Raw genomic sequence first — 18849 nt, forward strand, 5'->3', positions numbered from 1 at the left:
CTGAAGAACCCGACAAGCGCTGTAGGGAGAGGACAGCTTCCCAGCCGGTGTACCCCAAGAAGTTTGTGCTTCACTCTACTGACTTAGCAGCTTCGACGTCGGACATCCAGTTCGAGCGCGTGCTCGCCGTATAACGCAAGAGCGCAGCCAGTGTTTCGGCGTATAGAGAGGGGGACTACACCACCGCCTCAGCGCTCCCACCATGGCGCTAAGGTAACGAGGCCGGCGGGCGTCGCAGATGCAGATTCGCGCGCGCAATAATTGTTACTGGAGTTACTGCCTCGACATACACGAATATTTTTTTTTTATGAAGGCATGACGTCGAGTGTAAAGATTATAGATGCGGATACGTACTCGCCGAAAATAAAGCTATTTATCTGCTTCTTAGTATTCCACCTTTTCTATCCTATTTGTTACGGTCATCAACAGCTTTGTCATACATTCTGCTGCAAACCTTTTTTGAGCACAATACTTGTGCTGCTCCAAAGAATGTATACTTAAACAGATGTCTCCATGGGCGGCCATCGTCACTCGCATCGAACTCGCATAATTCCCAGTCAGTGTGAAGAGAGAGAGAAAAGCACTTTATTAAAGAGCGATATTTTGAGCACTCAAAGTATCCCGCTCGTGGAGCACCAGAGAAAGCTGGGGTGGTATTCTGCCGGTGTCGCCTTTTGCGACATGTCGCATAAGGGCGGGGCCTAAAAAAGTGCGTACAGTTGCTCGAAGAAACGCAAAACGCCGCCGGCACTTTCGTCGGCGGTGCTTTCAATCACTCCGAGAAGCGACAATTTACCACTGCTGATTCACTAGCAGCAGTAGTTTCGTATTTTTGATAGCAAGAATATTTGCCATCACATGACGTCTAATGTTCAAATAATACTTGCAAATTTAATATAAACTCGCTTTACTTCATTTAAGTCTATAAAACACCGCGAAAAGGCTCCAAATCTATTTTTGTTTCGTTCCGGACGGTTGTGCTAGGTGTCGGCTGCGTTTCGGGCAGTTGCAGACGATAGCAGTGTAGCTGGAGGTACCATTAGGCTTGCGCGCTCCAGAATCGAGAGCGTATCTCGAAAACTGAGCTGAATTGCAGCGTAAACTTTATCGTCGAAGCAAGGTAAGTCATAGCGAAAAGCAACAACACCAGTAGTTGCCAGTAAACATGCCGACCGGAATCGCAAGGACTGCTGAATTGGCTGAAGCGGGCGGCTCTCGCTTGGAAGGACGCCGCCATGTTTTTACGCTAAGGGCGCAAAAGCCGCAACTGCCGATTGCCTTCGTACGCTAACGCTATTCGCATGGCGAGTGGCAGTCCGGCTTAGCAGACGGTAGCCACAGTGCTGCTCTTCGACAGCCGGTAATGCCGCCGACAAGATTCGTCGGCCAAGGCAAACTGGTCGCGATGTCCGCGGACACGCCACTCTTCTTCGCAACCCAAAAAACAGGCAAGGAGAGTGGGATCCATGGCTTCTAGTATCAATTTCGTAGCCCGTCGCCCGCGCGAATCGCTTCAGCGCATTCCGTTGTTCGACTAAGCGTAGTAAATTGGGGCGACGTCACGATGACGTAGCAGGAAGGCGGATCCGTGTCGTCACGCCGCCGTCACCGCGGCTGGAGCCAATCAGCGAAGAGCGAATGCGACATGTCGCAAAAGGCGACACCGGGAGAATACCACCCCTTTTCGCGCAGTAATTTGGCACTCTAAGAAAGAGGCGGGGAAGAGGGTATGAAGGGCGTTCAGAGGGTTACTGGGACTGAAAGCAGCAGTGTTCCAGATTGGCATTGGGTGAGGCGAAGTTGGGGCGCGAGGGGTCGTATGTAGCTTGCAGATCCTCGCTCAGCTCGGTGAAGAACTTGCCCTGCTTTGGCGTTCTTAACTCTGCGCTCTTTAACAGTGTTTCAACGGCAATGTTCTTATGTGCCACAATATTCAGTGCAAACATTTTCGGGAAAATGACTCCTCCAAGAACCATTTGCTCCTCAAGATCAGACTTTTTGCCGGTTGGGCGAAAGAGTGATGGTCCTGTTCATCATCTGCACAGACCTGCATTTCATGCAGTTCAGCCTCTTCAAGACAGCATTAACGGCTCTTTAACTTCAACATCGCTGCTACAGTCACAACGACGTTGAAAAAGGGCACGGCGTGCCCACAGATTAGAACAAGTGTTCTCATTTCTCGTCTATTTCGCTATCGATTGTACATGCTCCATGAAATTTAGGCAGCGTATTCTGCAGTCGTACTTCATTTTTGCCTTCATAGATACTGCCTTATATGTGTATGACTTGGGCTCCAGCCAGCTGCCTGTATTAACCAAATATCTCTTCCAAGCTGTGGGTTTGTATCTTCCCCGGAAGCATGAACGAGGGATTCAGTTCTTTAGGCAGGAAAGCTTACGAAATTCAGCTATTACACATTATTTATCCAGGGTGCATCATATTCAACACCATGCAACAATATCAGGCGTTAAGTGCCTACGCTTTACAGGAGTATGCAAGAACCCTTCCTGTCGAAGAATCAAGAAGAATTCGTGAATAGTCTCTGGGACCTTCCTTCTGGTGCAGTCACTAGATAAACAGCTTGGGCCCTTTGGGAGCTTCGATGGAACAGCGTCCGGTTGGAGGCGCAAATGGAGCATTGGTGCACTTATGGTGCGGCACATAGCATCCTACACATGGTTATCTGCCCAAACAATGTTACCTTCGCTGAAGTCAAGTTACGGACCTATAAAACAATTTTCGTGATGTGCGCAAAAAAAAGCATATTAGAAAGATGTTCAACAAAAGCTTTCATCAACATTCGTTATTCAGCCGGTAAAATCTCCACAATAAACACGCACGTAGTTGCTTTGCACTCAGACAGAAACAAAAAAAGAATTTCTTGCTCTGCTGTGGGATGATAGAACAGAATCCTCTCGGCGAGCAAGGAGCCATTCTGGAACGGACCATCTTCAACAATGCTCATGTCACTCAGAGTATATTAAAATGTTGTGATGTCAATTTTAGGCGAGTCGCAATGTTGCAGATTGATTCAGAAAAAAAGCTTTTGACCATGTCTGTCACGACATTCCGTGTAAGATCCTGGAACATGTCTGTGTTTGAAGGGTAACATACTAAAAAAAAAAGGTTAAAAATGGCGTATACCAACTGCACCAGAAATCTGGTTGTTAAAAGGGAGCTTAGATATAACTTCGGTTAGCGCATTTGTGAGGTAGGGCTGCCCAGTGTGATTGTTACTCTTCGTTACGTACCTAGAGCCACTTCGCCGGAATGTAATTCTGTATCCGCGGATTAGAACTTGGAGAATGTAAAATTAAAGCATTAGCTAATACAAATGGGGCCATTTTTTTAGCGACCAAAGCAGTATTTAACATGTGATGTCGGTTGTTCACAGGCTCTGTGATGTAACTAACAGTGTGCTTAATCTGAACAAATGTGCGGGCTTTTCGCATAAGAACAGGGCATCAGTGCGTAGGTTGTATGCATATGTAAGATGGTCGCATGTCCTTTCCAAGTACTAAGGTGTTCCTCTCGACAGGTATCGAGGTAAGAATCACTTGTGGAAGGAAAAAAATCAACATATGTCGACGCGCACACAGAAATGTGTCTGTTGTACCATGTTGTTCATGAAAGAGTTTTTTCATTCTGCTGTAAAATGCACATTATTTTATTCTTTCCTTGTTGTATGATGTATTTGGGTCTTTCGCCGTGATTTTGTACTTTTCATTTTTCACAAGCGCTGTGTCATTGCCTTCATATATTTTGTTTCTGAACCCCACACTAGCCTCTGGCTATGGGTTCAGTCAGTGTTTTGGTAATTTGTATGGCAAAAGTAGAAATAAAATGAATGAATGAATGAATGAAAAAAAAATGGTCGTGAAGGGGTCTGGCTATTTTTACGCGAGCAGACGTATGTAATATATCCTTGGTTTCAAAAGTGTGGTATTTGTTGCTGGTCCTTTCGTGCTCTCGACTTAGCGTGCAAAAGTTTAAGCGTCTCTTCGCAGTTTTTGTTTATACGCACGCAGATATGACACGCAGATATGACAAGAGACACCCAGCCTAGTGCGCAAAAATAAAATCTCCCCAAAGGGCAACCGAACCCCGCTTTCCCGCGTGACAGGCGGGTACTTGCCACTAAACTAACGAGAATTTTTTTTTCTTTATTGCGCTAAACTAACGACGACGGATGGCAACTGACGTCCAGACGATGACTTAATTGCCTGAAGCACTACTTTCATCTCAGTCATTTCTATTAGTGTTTAAGCACTAATACAATTGTTACGGGTGCTAACCGCGAGAAAAATCATCCATTTTCGCGTTGTCTGTTCGCAGCAGGCGAAAACCGTGGTTTCGCACTGATTCGAATATAGTAAACATTCTCTTAATTTTTTCGCCGAGTCAGTGAGTGTACGGCGTCTCCTCCCTGTTCTTTACAAATAGGGAGAGGACGGGAGAGAGGACGGAGAGGGGACAGTTGACAGGTGGCAGGAAAGAAGTCGCCATCACTCCCCGTTCAACGGCGATGGAATGGATCCCCCGGGCATCCGACCAACTTGACGACGTACGCCACGGGCTCCTCAAGGACGCTAAATAGACTTTCGAGTGATTAAGACAGTGACAACAGCATGCTTTACTTCAGCAAGCATAACAGCAAACATTTTCAGAACTTTCTTTGGCCAAAAACTAAGGGATTACTGAAGGTGCAGTCTTCAAGTCCTTCTACAGTGAAGCCGTAAACGACCGGTGAACAGAGTCCTTATCCTGCATGCATTCCTCACCAATATCGTAAGGTAGCCATACGAGACAAGTTGTCTCTGTGCAGTTCGATGCACTATTAATGATTAAAATCATGAACGTTGTCGTAATAGGCGTACATCATGCAGCTGCGCTGTAATCACTGAAGAACAGCACCAGACTCGGAAGAATGCAAGTCAGCACAGAGATGCCGCGAACAGGCATCTAGCAAAGAGGCATGAACGAATAACCGGTGCACGTCTCAGGTGACATCTCGAGCACTATGACATCATCTATGACTAAACACCATAAATATCTAGGTATTACGCTGTCTTCTGACCTGAGGTGGGACTCTCACATTGCTAATATCACGTCTACTGCTTTACGGAAACTTCTCTTTATCAGGAGACGCTTACGGTCCGCACCAGTATCTTCTAAACTCCTGGCCTACAAACCCCTTGTAAGGCCAGTCTTAGAATACGCGAACACAGTCTGGTTCCCCCAATCAATAACTAACATCACAAAACTTGAGGCTATACAACGCAAAGCCATACGAATAATTCACAATAAATACAAGCGCACAGATTCCCCAACATTGCTTGCAGCTTCATCCGGTCTCCAAACACTATCCGCAAGAGCAAAACAAGCACGCTTAATTTTTTTGTTTCAATTATTACACGAGCAGTACAGGATAGACGTGAAAAAATACGTGACGTACTCACAATCGCCACCTTCACGGCACAAACATACGAACACACTAACTGAGTATGTGTGCCATAATGACACGTTTAAGCATTCCTTTTTCCCTCTCTCCATTAGTGAATGGAATCGCTTGGATCGTAACATCACCTGCACTCAATCCTTATCGTCATTCGTGTCACAGATAGAGCATTTGTCGGAATGCACAGTGGCGATGCAGCAACCGTGACCGCAAATCTAGGCAAGAAGACAACCCTTTCTAACTTGTCATGTATGCGATTTTGAGTGCATTCTGTAATTGTGCCTACCATTGTCGAAGATCTGTTCTGTATATCCTTTTGCTATGGCCAATTCACTTTTCCCTACCTTTGCTTTTATGCCATGTTTGCTGCCTTTGAATAATATGTTTATATTTGTTTTCTTTTTTGCACTGTACTAATTGCCCCTGCTATGGTCTTGCAATAAGACCAGCAGTATTGTAAATAAATAAATAATAAATAAATCTCCGCTGAAAGGGCAGCACCGTTCACAATGTGCCATTCAACAGCAAAGATGTCTGCGGTGCATTGACGCGGTGCCATCGTTGATTGTCAAGGGTGAGCAAGACAGTATGACTGGTGAAGCCATCCTCGATGCTGGGAGTTGTTGCAGTTCAGAAGAGCAAGTTGCTGGGCTTTATGGTACTGTTGCATCTTGGTGCAGCAGCGCAAAGGACGGGATACAAGAAACAAGGAAGGACGTACACAGGCGCTGACTATCAACTGAAATTTTTATTTCGAAATACAGAGAACATATAGCAATCATAAGGGGGTGGTACATAGATAAAAGGGCTGCTCAGTCACCGGAATCCAGAAGACAGTCACGTCAGTAGATAAAACATATTGGTAAATGTAGTGGCAGTGAAAGACGATAAGGAGAAGCGGAGGGTGTAAAGTGCCATGGCGCGAAATAAGGGATGATGAATTTTTAAAGCGGCAAAAAAAAAGGGGGGGGGGGATAAAAGCACGAAACAACTAAAAGGTGTAAAAGCCTGCGACGAATAAAAGCTAACCTTATGTCACAATTAAAAGACCAAAAACCCGGAATAAACAATAAAAACAGGATGGGATCAACGTCCTTCCTTGCTTCTTGTGTCCCGTCCTTTGCGCTGCTCCACCAAGATGCAAGTTGTTGCAGATAGTGGTAGAATGTTTGTGTGAAGGCATTCCATTTGTGTAAGGGGATGATCCGATGACAGGCCATTGCACATATACCATTGAGTCACACATGGCGGAGCTCCCAGCTTTATTTTCTTTATTCTGACGCTGATCGGTCTGCCGAGTATACGGTCCACCTCTCTATGTTCGCGGGCGACATATGCACTTAGGCCAACGAAGTAACACGCCTCCAGCTGCGTGCAAGACTGCAGCGGCTAGCAACCTTAACATCCGCACACCTCCTAGCACACGGACAAAGCATCTCAGCCGAAGTGAGTGTGGGTGGCGTTCCCGCCAAGCTATAAGAACACTGTCTGTGGTCCACCGATGACCTTTCTGTTTCCTGTTGTGAACCCGATTATACAGTAAGGGCGGAGGTGTGTGACATGCTGTGTTTGCGGCCGCTATACTGCGAAACGCGTCCCCCGTGGAGAGGCTCAGCGGTGGTGGTGTCCCTCGCAAGGAATGGCGGTCAGAAGAGGAGCACTAGTCGAACAACGCATGTCCAGCACTCTGCGAGAAATATTTTCAATATTGCAAACCTTTAAGATAGGCGTATGGAAATACTGAAGCTAAGGTTCCATTCTTCCTATACGTAGCAAACTCTTTCTTTTATATCGTTTCCATCGCTCGCATCTAGCATTTAAGACTGTCATAGAAAGCCAACGGCGAATGTTCTTGATGGTAGCAAAAACGATAATAGCATGAAAACGCAAGCCTGCCGAAGAGATATCTGCGGATATATTGATTGTTATGGTGAAATCTTACAATATATGAAACAATTCTGTGCATAAACTCTTTCCCGTCCAAAAATGCTTTTGTCCAGAACTGTTGGGTCTGGAATGTCTGTGGAAAACTAAAACATATGCTCTACCGGGAGCGTTCTAGAATTGCGTGTTTCGAACGCGGTGAGCACAGATTCCAAGCCATGTTAAGGCTGCGATTAGCTGCACCGCAAGGGCTCTTTGCACGAAGCGCCCGTTTCCGTGATTTACATTATTTGGGCCAAGGTATTCTCCGCATTCTCAGTGCTCAAAGATGATGCGATTTTCTGAAACCGAGCTGCATCGTATACATGATCACATATCCGCCGGCAATTTCATTGTGTTATCAGCGATTTTTGGTAAGGAAGTAATTACTCATTAGTACCGACCACGGTGTAAGAATAATATATTCCTACACCGTGGTACCCACCGAAGTGCAGACATACGAATGCAAAAGAAAGGTTAAGAGTTTCCACAGAAACTGCTTAGGTAAAGAAAAGTTTCTCTTGTTTTGCGGTTCCGACCCAGGACCCCCGCCTCACCGGGCCAGTCGCCCTACAGGCTCAGTTAACCGGGACGGCTAGCATATGGCATGGCGAGAGCGATTCGATCAGTAACGTTGGGCCCACATGGGTTATTTACGTTGGGAATCCAGGAAACATACTTGTGCTGAATTTCACCCTCAGCTGATAAAGCACTAACGACAGCCACAGGAGAAAACTACCAGGTCAGATGAGTCCCATTGTGGAATGATTAGCAGTATGCCGTTTAGCAGTGTTATGTGATATTTATACGACAAGAATATGAGGTCCAGGTGGATAAAATGCACTTTTATTCGTTCATTCTCCGGGGAACACCAGTATAAAAACATGCCTGCATCTGCCAGACTTATGTTTTCTGAAAATCACAGACACTTCTTGATAAAATATATTTACAGCCATGATGCCATTCTTTTTGCACTTTTACTCCGAGAAACTATTACACACGCAGTTGTTTGGGCCCATAGCCATTTCCGTTTATTTTTTATTTATGTGCATACAGCAAATCATGTTTATGTCCAGGCAGAAAGCTCACATTCATAAAAATAAAAAACGCAGCAACAAAAATAAAGCGATACGGCAATAATAATAAATAAATGCAGTAGTATAGCAGTACAATGTACAGCAAGAAAAATATGCATAATATACCAACATGAAACATGGCTGGGAAGCGTACGCCAGAATATCTGGCGTTCACAAAGTTCGGTTAAGGAGCTCCAATCAGAGTTTCATGAGAGTGGAACATACTCTGTGTCGCGTAAAGGCCCAGGTGATGAGTAGGGTGACGTATGGCCTGCCGTATCACTCGCTCAGCAAGAAGGAAGAAATACAGGTCGAGGCCATAATTAGGGGTGTGTACAAGACAGCGTTCGGCCAGTCACCACCTCGAACGAGTGGTTAGCAGCTCCAGGAATTCACAATACTTTCGCCGAGCTATCGGACGCGGTGTTGGCCTCGCAAAACGCCAGGCTGCAGAACGCAGTAGTAGGCAGATCCAATCTGCATAGGACATGCACGGTAGAGAAGCTGCGGGTCTTGGAGGGGCAATGATCTCTTCCCGCTCAAGGGAGGGGGCACATCAAGGCGAAACCCAAACAGAATCACATGAGTCACGAACTTCAAGAAGACAGCCATCAAACGAGAGTTGCACGTCTGAGGAATCAATTCCAAAGGGACCCGTACGTCGCGTACGTGCATGTGGCGGCTTACCCGGAAGGGGCCGGCATATTCTCAGTAGCTGCCGTGAACCGCGGATGCTCGCTGATCCTAGCGCCAACCGTTAGGGCGTAAACCCCAGCTGCGGCAGAAACCATAGCGGCGGGGCATTGCTCATCAAGCAGCAAGAGTGACTAGGCAGGGAAGTGCACCTACTCGCAGCAGGCCTGTCGAACTTTCACGAACGGAAAGTGTGAAAATTGAAACTAGCTTCGTTCCAGATAAAATAAGCTGCATGGAGGTTTCAACCGGAACTTGCGTGGAACTACAAAAGATTATGCGGAACCGAGATCAAGAGAGCACATGACTGAAAACACCAAAATACTTTAAATTCAAATCTTCCCAGAGCACGTAATGACACATTCCCTAGCGGCACAGCTAACTGGCCCAATATTGGAAATACATTGGCAAAGCGCCATAGTGAAACCATTCATTACCGATATTGGGCCGATTGCCTGTGTTGATCCGGTTCCCACCGGCCGTGCGGACGTCACACTGCACAATTTAATCAATTCGCTAAACTTGTACAACCGCGGACAAGTTATGAGCGACCGTGACGAACTGTATAAATTATTCGCGCGCCGTCCGATGTACGAGTATACATGAAAAAAGCGATCTCTGTACAGTCTCCCCATGGAGGCATATTTTGCACATACCACAAAAGTACTGCGGGAGAGTCTAACTTATCAGGGAAGATGATTGTTATCTATCTCCAAAATATGGGGGCCGTAGGGCCAACGGTTCCCGAGATACACTCACTTAGGCTCGGTCAGGCTGTGCGGCGGAGCTTCCTTGTATGGCGAAGAGACGGCGAAGGCGGTTCCTGTCCTCGCTAGTCTACAGAGGCCCTTCTTTATACCCCCTAAGCGTGGACGAAAACAAACTCAGGAGGGAGCGCCCGGCGATAACCTTGAAGCCTAGTCATAAAAAAAAAAACTTCTGCAGAGGCACTTGTCTGCTTACGTTGTTCATTTTGGGCGATCAGCCTTTTAACACGAGAAGGTTAACGAGGAGGTGAGGAGGAAAAACCGGCGTCGTCGGGGTTGCCACAATGCTGCAGCGGCTCCGTCGCCTTGTTCTCCGCGCTGGCCTTGCTCGCTGCTCCTTCAACGCGCAGAACCGGCACCCCCTTCGGTCCCCGCTCGCGGCGACAGATGGTGGCTGCCGATAAAAGGTAAACACCTGCCCCCTCCCCTTCCCCCCCCCCGCCCCTTCGCTGCTGGCGGCTGCTGATATGTGGCTGGCAAGCGCCCCCTCCCCCCCCCCCCCCAAGATTTTCGAAGTATGACATCACTAGGGCCCGGAAATTTAGGCACTAAAGAACCCCGAAATAGGCAGGCATCTAGGCTCTAAAAAATGCTGAAATAGGCGCTGTAAAACAGAAATAGGCGCTTTGAATAATACTCTTTATTCATAAGTACAAGATTTTCTAGTCAAGCACGGAGCGTACGCAGTCCTCAACTAAAACAATAAACCGTATTCTCAGGTTTTCAAACTAGAAGCTCCTTCGGTTTTCGCTAAGCATAGCTTCGTACTTTGAAAGGCTTCTTTCGACGTCACATGAAGTTAGTGGCGCAAACCTAAAACATGAGAGTTGATAAGGGCCCAGGCCTTCAGGTGATGTGGCCGTATCGTCTCCGCAGAAAGTCACTGATTTGGGAAATTGTGTTTCTAGGCATCTATTTTTTCTACCAATTGTTGCATCTTCGTAGAAGCAGTAGCGCCCTTTCCTTCCAGTCCCCGAAGTGCTGCTGGCACTTCTGCCACTACATTCAATGATTCATCTATTCAGAGTCCAGCATTTTCCAATTTTGTGATCCTTTCCGTCAATGTTGAGAAGTATGCACTAGTGTATGTCAGGTCTCTTTCCAAACTCGCCTCTTTCTACACTTCGAGAAAAACACTTCGTTACACTACGTTCAAGGTACTCTTCGAGAAAAACTTTCGGCGAGACCCGCCCCTTTTGTGAGTGCATCGGCGCGCGCCTTTCATCATACTTAGACAGATGTCTCAAAATTGAAAAACGGCACCGAGGACCGAAATGCCGGATTTAGGCATTTATACACAAGCGTCATGTTTGTAAACAAAGGTGGCGCTGCGGTCGGCAGCGACGCTGGGTGTAGGGAAAAACGTAGCATGCCTACCCTGCGCCAAGCGATGCTGCCTTCGAAACCAACTCGCGTGCGCGCATATTTCAAAGCCTGCGCGTCGCTTGTGGTTAGAAACATTTCTGCTGGTTACCGGAGAGCAGTTTACCACTTTTTCAGCCTGTTCGCCAGACGGAATTATCTGGCGAAGGGCTGCAGAGGCTTCCTTCTGCGCTCCTATGTTTGGCAGCAACGGCGCGGTTACGGCGGTCGACTAGGTTGACTTATTAAATTAAACCGAGAAAGCACGAGGTATACAGGTCTGCAGTCACAACATGTGGGGCGATACAGCATACCCGATCGCTAAGTGCAAGAAGAAGGACGACGGGAGGCAGCTTTTTCCCATGACGAACCTTTGTGATGTACCTGGTCTCGTCCAGCCGCTTCAGTGCGGAGAACGCCGAACACTACTGGACACTGAAGCAATGCAGTTACTTTAAATGAGCCATGCAAATGCGATCTTCACTGGTAATGTCTAAAGATATGCTTTTTTATTCGCTTGGCTTTAAGAGAGGTGCACAGGCGAATGGATAGAAGTTTACCTCGAGCTGCAACGAAGTTACGTTTGCTCTGCAGAGCTAAATATTTTAAGTCATTCTGATTGAAGGTGTTATTCTGCTTGATAACTGGTTTTTGGTCTGGTATTTGCTGTTTTCGCCAGGTGCTGATTGACCAGTAATTGTAAAATTCAGGTAAAATGGGAAATAACACTGCATGATTTTGCCGATACCTTAGCGACCTAATCGTTTTCTAGGATAGGTGGTGAAAAAACGTACAATTTGAAGCTCGTGGAAGCGAAAATAGAGAAAAAACTACGCGATATATTCCTACTACCGGACTACAGTGCTGCTTCAAACGTCGCGCTTAGTGGCCCGATGAATGCTGAAGGCGACTGGCAGCAGCTGTGTTGTTTTCTTTTTCTTTTTTAGCGTGAAGAGATGTCCGGGACGTAGTCCGGGTGATTGGCGCCTGAAAATGGTCCCCTGCGTTCAATTTACGGTCACACCCACATGGAATGTCGAGTACAGACTTCTCATCATATGAGAGCCCGACAGAACTCGAACAAGCTGCAGACGTTGATTCTTGCACTGTTCGCCGCGCGACTGAAGAGCAAACATGCGGATTAAGAGACGCAAACTATCATATTTCGATGCAGAAATGCAATACTAGCCGCGCAGCGATCCGTCGCCGAACTTTTCCCGCTCCACGGCCGCTGCGCATCGCTTTGGCCCACATATAAATGCTATAAACTAGTGGAAACTTTTGTCGCTGCCTTTCTTCAGCATTGCGGTTCAACCACCCGCACCACAACTCGCCGGAATATTGCAAAATGCGTTCAAAAACGCTCAAGCATGGCATACCCAAGGCACACGGTACCGGCTTTTGCCTACACAACGAAAGTCACTGCTGACTCCAGCGCCGCCGCATCTCCGTGACGTCACGGCCTGACGCTTGTCTATAGGCAAAAACTACGGTTAAATAGGTAGTATTTCCTAAAAAATGACGAAAAGGCTGGCAAGTGCAAAAATCCCTTGTTTAGGCATTTATAGGCATGTTTAGGCAAATGCCTAAAGTTCCGGGCCCTAGACATCACTCACTCACTCACTCACTCACTCACTCACTCACACATAGCCGCCGTGGTGGCTCAGTGGTTATGGTGCTCGGCTGCTGACCCGAAAGACGCGGGTTCGATCCCGGCCGCGGGGGCTAGAATTTCGATTGAGGCGAAATTCAAGAGGCCCGTGTACTGTGCGATTTCAATGCACGTTAAAGACAGATTAACTAGGGAAATTAGCGAAGCGTTTCATATCCAGAAAAACCGCGACACATGCGTAAGCCCCCCATCCGTCCTCGTTCATGCCTGTGAGATATCGTTTCTTGAACATCATGGCTGATTGTGAAATCTTATCAGTGTTGTTGGCGTCGTTCATGCGTGCTCCTGGTTGTTTGTAGAGTATATTTTTTGTGTTCTGTGCAATAAACCTTCAGTTGCTAGTCAGCGCCTGTCCCGTCGACTTCTTTTCTTGTGTCCCTGTTCCTGCGCTGTTTATTTCTCAACGTATGACACCACTCGGAATGCTGTAGGACGAACTATTTTCGGATACAACTCAGGAACCGAGTGGCATCTTTTTAGTTATTTGGAGCATTCTTTCTGGCACAAACGGTCTAGGATAACAGGGCTAAAAGCAGATGCTCTCCGCATGGCGAGGGCCCTGTCACCCACACAGTGCTCACACAATCACAAGGATTATAACAATATACAAGTGCTAAGGCAATAATAAAAGAGAAAGAAATAAAACCCAATACAGAGTTTAGTTGGTTATCCAAACATGTATGCTTAATGCTTTGAAATGAACAGTATGTACCCTCAGAAGGCATTTTTGAAGCTTTTAAATGCCCTACATTGCTGCGATATGTCAAGAAAAGATGGGTGTGTATTTATAAAATTAGGGATTCAATACATCAGTGTTAGCGTACCATAGCCAGTTCTTATGGCTGGTATTCGAAAGAAGTTCTTTAGAAAGTTATACCGTGTAGTACTGGGCAGGCGCAACTTGGTTAACACTGATGGATTTCGCAAGATTTCTTTCCTAATAAGTAGCAAGTTTCATCACATTTAAGTGGTTTATTTTTAGCACATTCTGTCTTACGAACACCGGGGCCGTGTGTTCCAGCCGCTCAAGGTTTTCGATGCATCGCATAGCTCTTTTTTCAAGAGCGATCAATTTGTTAAGGTTACACTTGGTAGTAGAGCCCCAGATTAGTAAGCAGTAATTGAAATGTGATTGAACAGGGGCGTAGTATAACCGGCACATTAGCCAGACAAGAAGCAGGTACCTAATTTTGCACAGCATACCAACAGATCTAAAAACGGATCTACCCTGCATCTACCCTGCATACAGATCTGCAACAGATCTGCCCCTCAAAGGCGTTCTCTAGACAAAGGCGTCAACTGAATCTCCCCCTGGTGGTGGTGGAACTTTATTTCCAGCGGATATAGAGCCTAGACCGATTCTTTCCCACTCTCCCTTGGCCAATCTCCTTGATCCTTCGAGCCTGCAATCGCAGGGAGTGGCATATGAATCGGAATAACCATGGTTTAATTGCATTAATCACCGCGTCATGAAAACCGGTCGACCCCATTGGCTGGAGGGTCTCCTTTGAAGGGCATCTGCATCTTCGTTCTTCAGTTGTACCCGACTGCAATGGTTTTTTGAGCAACGGAAATGGCGCACTAACTGTTTAACTTCTTGGCGGAGAGCTCAACGGCGCCGTTGCATCCCAATTTCGATTGGAATGTCTGGGAAGGCATACATTTGAAGATGCATATGTCGTCGAGTCGAATCCCTGTCGCAAGTTAGCCTCTGACTTGAATAGCTCATGTAAGCTATATACAACGCGAAATCGTATCACAGCACCCGGAAAACGGTCGAGACACAATTTTGGTAACGCCGCGGTGGCTCAGTGGTAAGGCGCTCGTCTACCGAGCCGGAGTACCCGGCTTCGAACCCGACCGCGGCGGCCGCATTTCGATGGAGGCGAAACGCAAGAGGCGCCCGTGTGCTGTGCGATGTTAGGGCACGTTAAAGATCCCCAGGTGGTCGAAATTATTCCGGAGACCTCCACTACGGCACCTCTTTCTATCTTTTTATCTTTCACTCCCACCTTCCTCCCTTCCCTTACGGCGTGGTTCAGGTGTCCGCCGATATATGTGAGACAGATACTGCGCCATTTCCTTTCCTCAAAAACCAATTTACCAATTTAATGTCGCCACATGAATTGGCTACATGGAGGTAGGTCAGTGGCGGGTATACATTACATGTATGTCGACGAACGACATGACTAGGACTGTCGAAACCGGCGGTGCGCGGCTCACTGTGCGTGCCATGCGGCCGCTTGATGACGTCACCCTTTTTTCTTGCCATCGCCTGAATTTTCGGTACCATCTGCGAGTATGCGCACACGCCGCCGGCTTTTCTCGTAATGGGGCTAGTAATGTTTTCGCATTAAAACTAAAAGGAGATTCGGTCCCCCGGTGATCACACCACGTGATGGCGTGCGGTGATCATCTGCAACCGCTGCGCATGCGCAGACCAGTGCGGCAAACTGGCTGCAGATCAACCTCTTTGTTGTAGACGCCCGCGCCACGGGCCGCGCAGACGCGCACACTAAAACATACCAACACCAAAACATTAGGGACTGACTGGGAGAGCAAAAAACGTGGAAGGAAGCGGCTTCATGAGCACTTGGCTTGCGAACCTTGGCCGCGTGGCGACACTTTCCCTCCTAAGTTTTTATTTTTCTCCTTGGTCCAGAAGGAAAATAATCGCCGCTTGAAGAGGGACATCTGCTTCACAAGCAGATGCATATTGAAAGCGCGAACAGCCGCGGTCGTGACCAGTGCACCACAGCCGCCGATGCTGCTGCTATTAATATACCGCTCTCTGCCTTCTGTAGTAATCGTAGCAGGTCTTGAAGAAAAGTATACGCAGATACTTCTTTTTTAATTCTTCGGTAGAGAAGGGACATCGACTGCATTGACATTCCTCCCAATGTTTTGCTTTTGTGCAACCAAGCAGAAATTTGTATGCAAGGACGGGGAAGCCTTTCAGACAGTCTCCCTGCTTTTGCCGCCAATGCTCAAAGACACCAGAGGAGCAGAAAATAAATCGTTTACTGCGGACGAAAGTCTACTGCGATCGATCTTGCAGTGATGTGTTTCAAGTTGCTTGCGACCGCATGCTTACTTTGTTCTGCGGCGATGATTGCGAACTCTTTCTCGTGTTCGTTAACCTCTGGGGCAGTTCGGCACAGCTGCGTGAAGAGACCGCGGGTCGACAGGCTGTTGGTGGCCGCATTGATCTTTGCGTTTGTGTGCCGCACGTAGGGGGCCTTCGTTTGTGGGAAGCATTACGTGGTGTGCGGTGGCGCTGCCACTGCCGTTGTGAACGGCTAGTTCAGTGTCCGCTTAGATGAATGCCGCCACATCATGAAATTTGTCCATGCTGCCAGGATGGTCTTTATTCCATTACGCTACCTCTAGTACGCTGAGTCAACGCTGGACTGCATTTTAATGCAAAAGCATTTCCTGCCTTGTGGATGGCTTGACCACGAGATGGGTACACGAGATAACGACGATAAGAACGATAAGCAATGACAGCAAGCTAATTAACAGGTAGTAATTAATTAAACAAAATAATAACATGTAATAATTAATTAATAAGAAATAGTGACAGCATTGAATTGACAATAATAAATAGTGGTAGTAATAGTGACAGTAATAATAGTTGGTGACAGAAATAGTGGTATTGATGATGAATTTTTATGGCGCAAGGGCATGTGTGACCAAAGAGCGCCATGGCACAGGGTATTTTCCTTCTACTCCAGGTGGGGTAAGTGACCCATTTCCCAAGCATTTCACCCTGATTAAGCAGAGCAGCAGGCCAGGGGAAGCCTGTACTCATTGTATCATCGGTGGGTCATCATCATCATCATCAGCCTGACTACACCCACTGCAAGGCAAGTGTGTCTCCCATGTCTCTCCAATTAACCCTGTCCTTTGTCAGTTGCCGCCACTGTATCCCTGCAAACTTCTTAATGTCATCCGGCGCTTCGGCTCGTCTATGCCTTCGTGACTAGCCGGATCCTCTACGCCGTGCCATATCTCCGCACTACTAAGCAAGACGAGGCGCGAATAGACGCCATTATCCGCAAGGCAACTAAGCGAGCCCTGGATCTCACGGTGGCTGCCTCTAATGCCAAACTCAAGGCATTGGGGGTGCTAAACTCCTACCAGGAGCTGCGGGAGGCCCACCTCGTGAACCAATACACGCGGCTCATGCAGACGGCCCCTGGGCGCCGCCTGCTAAACCGCTTACATATCCAACACGACTGCACTCCAGAGGAGGCGGAGCGTATCCCAGTACTGTGGCGCCATATGCTCTGGGTCTCCCCGCTCCCCCGTAACATGGACACCGACATGCACGAAAACAGACGGCAAGCGCGGGCTCGGGCTCTTGAGAGACAACACGGCTCCCGACCCGGTGTATATTATGTAGACGTAGCAGGGCCATCGCCCACGGGATTTTACACGGCCGCTGTCGTTCACCAGGAAATGCACGTTGACAGACTCTCTTTTCGAGCCCCGAATTCAATGCGAGCCGAGGAAGTAGCGATAGCGCTTGCTGCCGCCCACGCCAATTCGAGAATCATCATTACGGACTCCCGAAAAGCATGTGATTATTACTTGGTAGGGGAGATCTCCCCCTTAGCTGCTTGTATTCTAAGACGGACTGCCACTGATCCAACACCCAAAAGAATCATTTGGGCTCCTGGCCACCAGGGCTTACGAGGTAATGAGGCCGCTGACGCGGCTGCCCGAGCGCTTACTCACCGGGCTCCTCATCCCAGCTCTTCTGGCTCGGAGACTAACCAGCCGCTGCTGCGATTCAGTGAAATTATAACGCATTATAGCGACATCCACCGCCTTTTCCCGGCCCCTGCAAAGGGGCTGAGTAAGACGGAGGAGCGAACTTTAAGGCGCCTGCAGACAGGTACTCTACTCTGTCCTGCAATCTTAAAGCATTACGATCCTAACACGGACGGGCGATGCCCGCACTGTGGGGAGACCTGTGATATCTTCCACATGGTGTGGGCATGTACTCAAAATCCCCACCTCCCGCCTTCCCCTACCCCTTCCAGAGAGGCATGGGAGACTGCCCTCCTCAACTGCTCCTCGCTTGAGTCCCAAAGGGCTCTGGTGAAACGGGCGAGAGACGGGGCATTGTCATGCGGTGTCCCGGACTAGGGACGCCGAGCATGTAGCGGGGCCACTCTGGCTCCCAAACTCTATTTCAGTAATTAAAAGTTTTCACCACCACCACCACCCACCTAACTTTCTGCCGTCCCCTGCTACGTTTGCTTTCTCTTGGAAAGCATCGGTGGGTACGCGGCGGCAAAGAATGGTGGTAATAGTGACAGCAATAGTTAGTTATAGTAATGACGTCATCAACCAGTCACGTGATGGGACCCAACTAGACATGTGAAAGGAATATATCTAAACAAGAAGTTGCTTATGAGTTAATGATGCCACAAAAGACAAAAAGACAAAAACTTTCCTACTGAAAAAAGTTTTATGAGGCAATAAACTCATACAGTTTATCATACAAATGTCATAGACTTATCATACGAATCACATAAAATTATCATTCAAATCTCATTCATTTCTGTGAAATCATACAGTCATCATAGAGATATCATAGAATATCATAGTCTATGCAATTCGTATGATATTCTATGATATCTCAATGATGACTGTATGATTTCACAGAAATGAATGACATTTGAATGATAATTTTATGTGATTTGTATGAGAACTCTATGACATTTATATGATAAACTGTATGAGTTTATTGCCTCATAAAACTTTTTTCAGTAGGGTTGTCTAGGCGAAGTTCCGTCGTTCCCAGTCACTTCGTTCTGGCATGTCGACACGTGCGGTACTCTAAATTATTTCGCATTGCCGCCCGTAAGGAGACACAGGTGCACCCAT

At 47.3% G+C, this 18849-nt stretch overlaps 1 long non-coding RNA gene across 1 annotated transcript; it reads right to left on the bottom strand.

Moving 5' to 3' along the window:
• Nucleotides 1-8386: 8386 nt before the first annotated feature.
• LOC149346897 (uncharacterized) lies at nt 8387-10171 on the bottom strand. The gene is made up of 2 exons (XR_016292114.1): nt 9910-10171; nt 8387-8934 (listed from the first exon to the last, which is right to left on the bottom strand). It is a non-coding gene; the product is annotated as an uncharacterized LOC149346897 (long non-coding RNA).
• Between the last annotated feature and the right edge of the window lie 8678 nt (nt 10172-18849).

Source organism: Amblyomma mixtum, chromosome 4 (assembly GCF_055824585.1).
Source record: "Amblyomma mixtum isolate Tamu chromosome 4, ASM5582458v1, whole genome shotgun sequence".
Lineage (NCBI taxonomy): Eukaryota > Metazoa > Arthropoda > Arachnida > Ixodida > Ixodidae > Amblyomma > Amblyomma mixtum.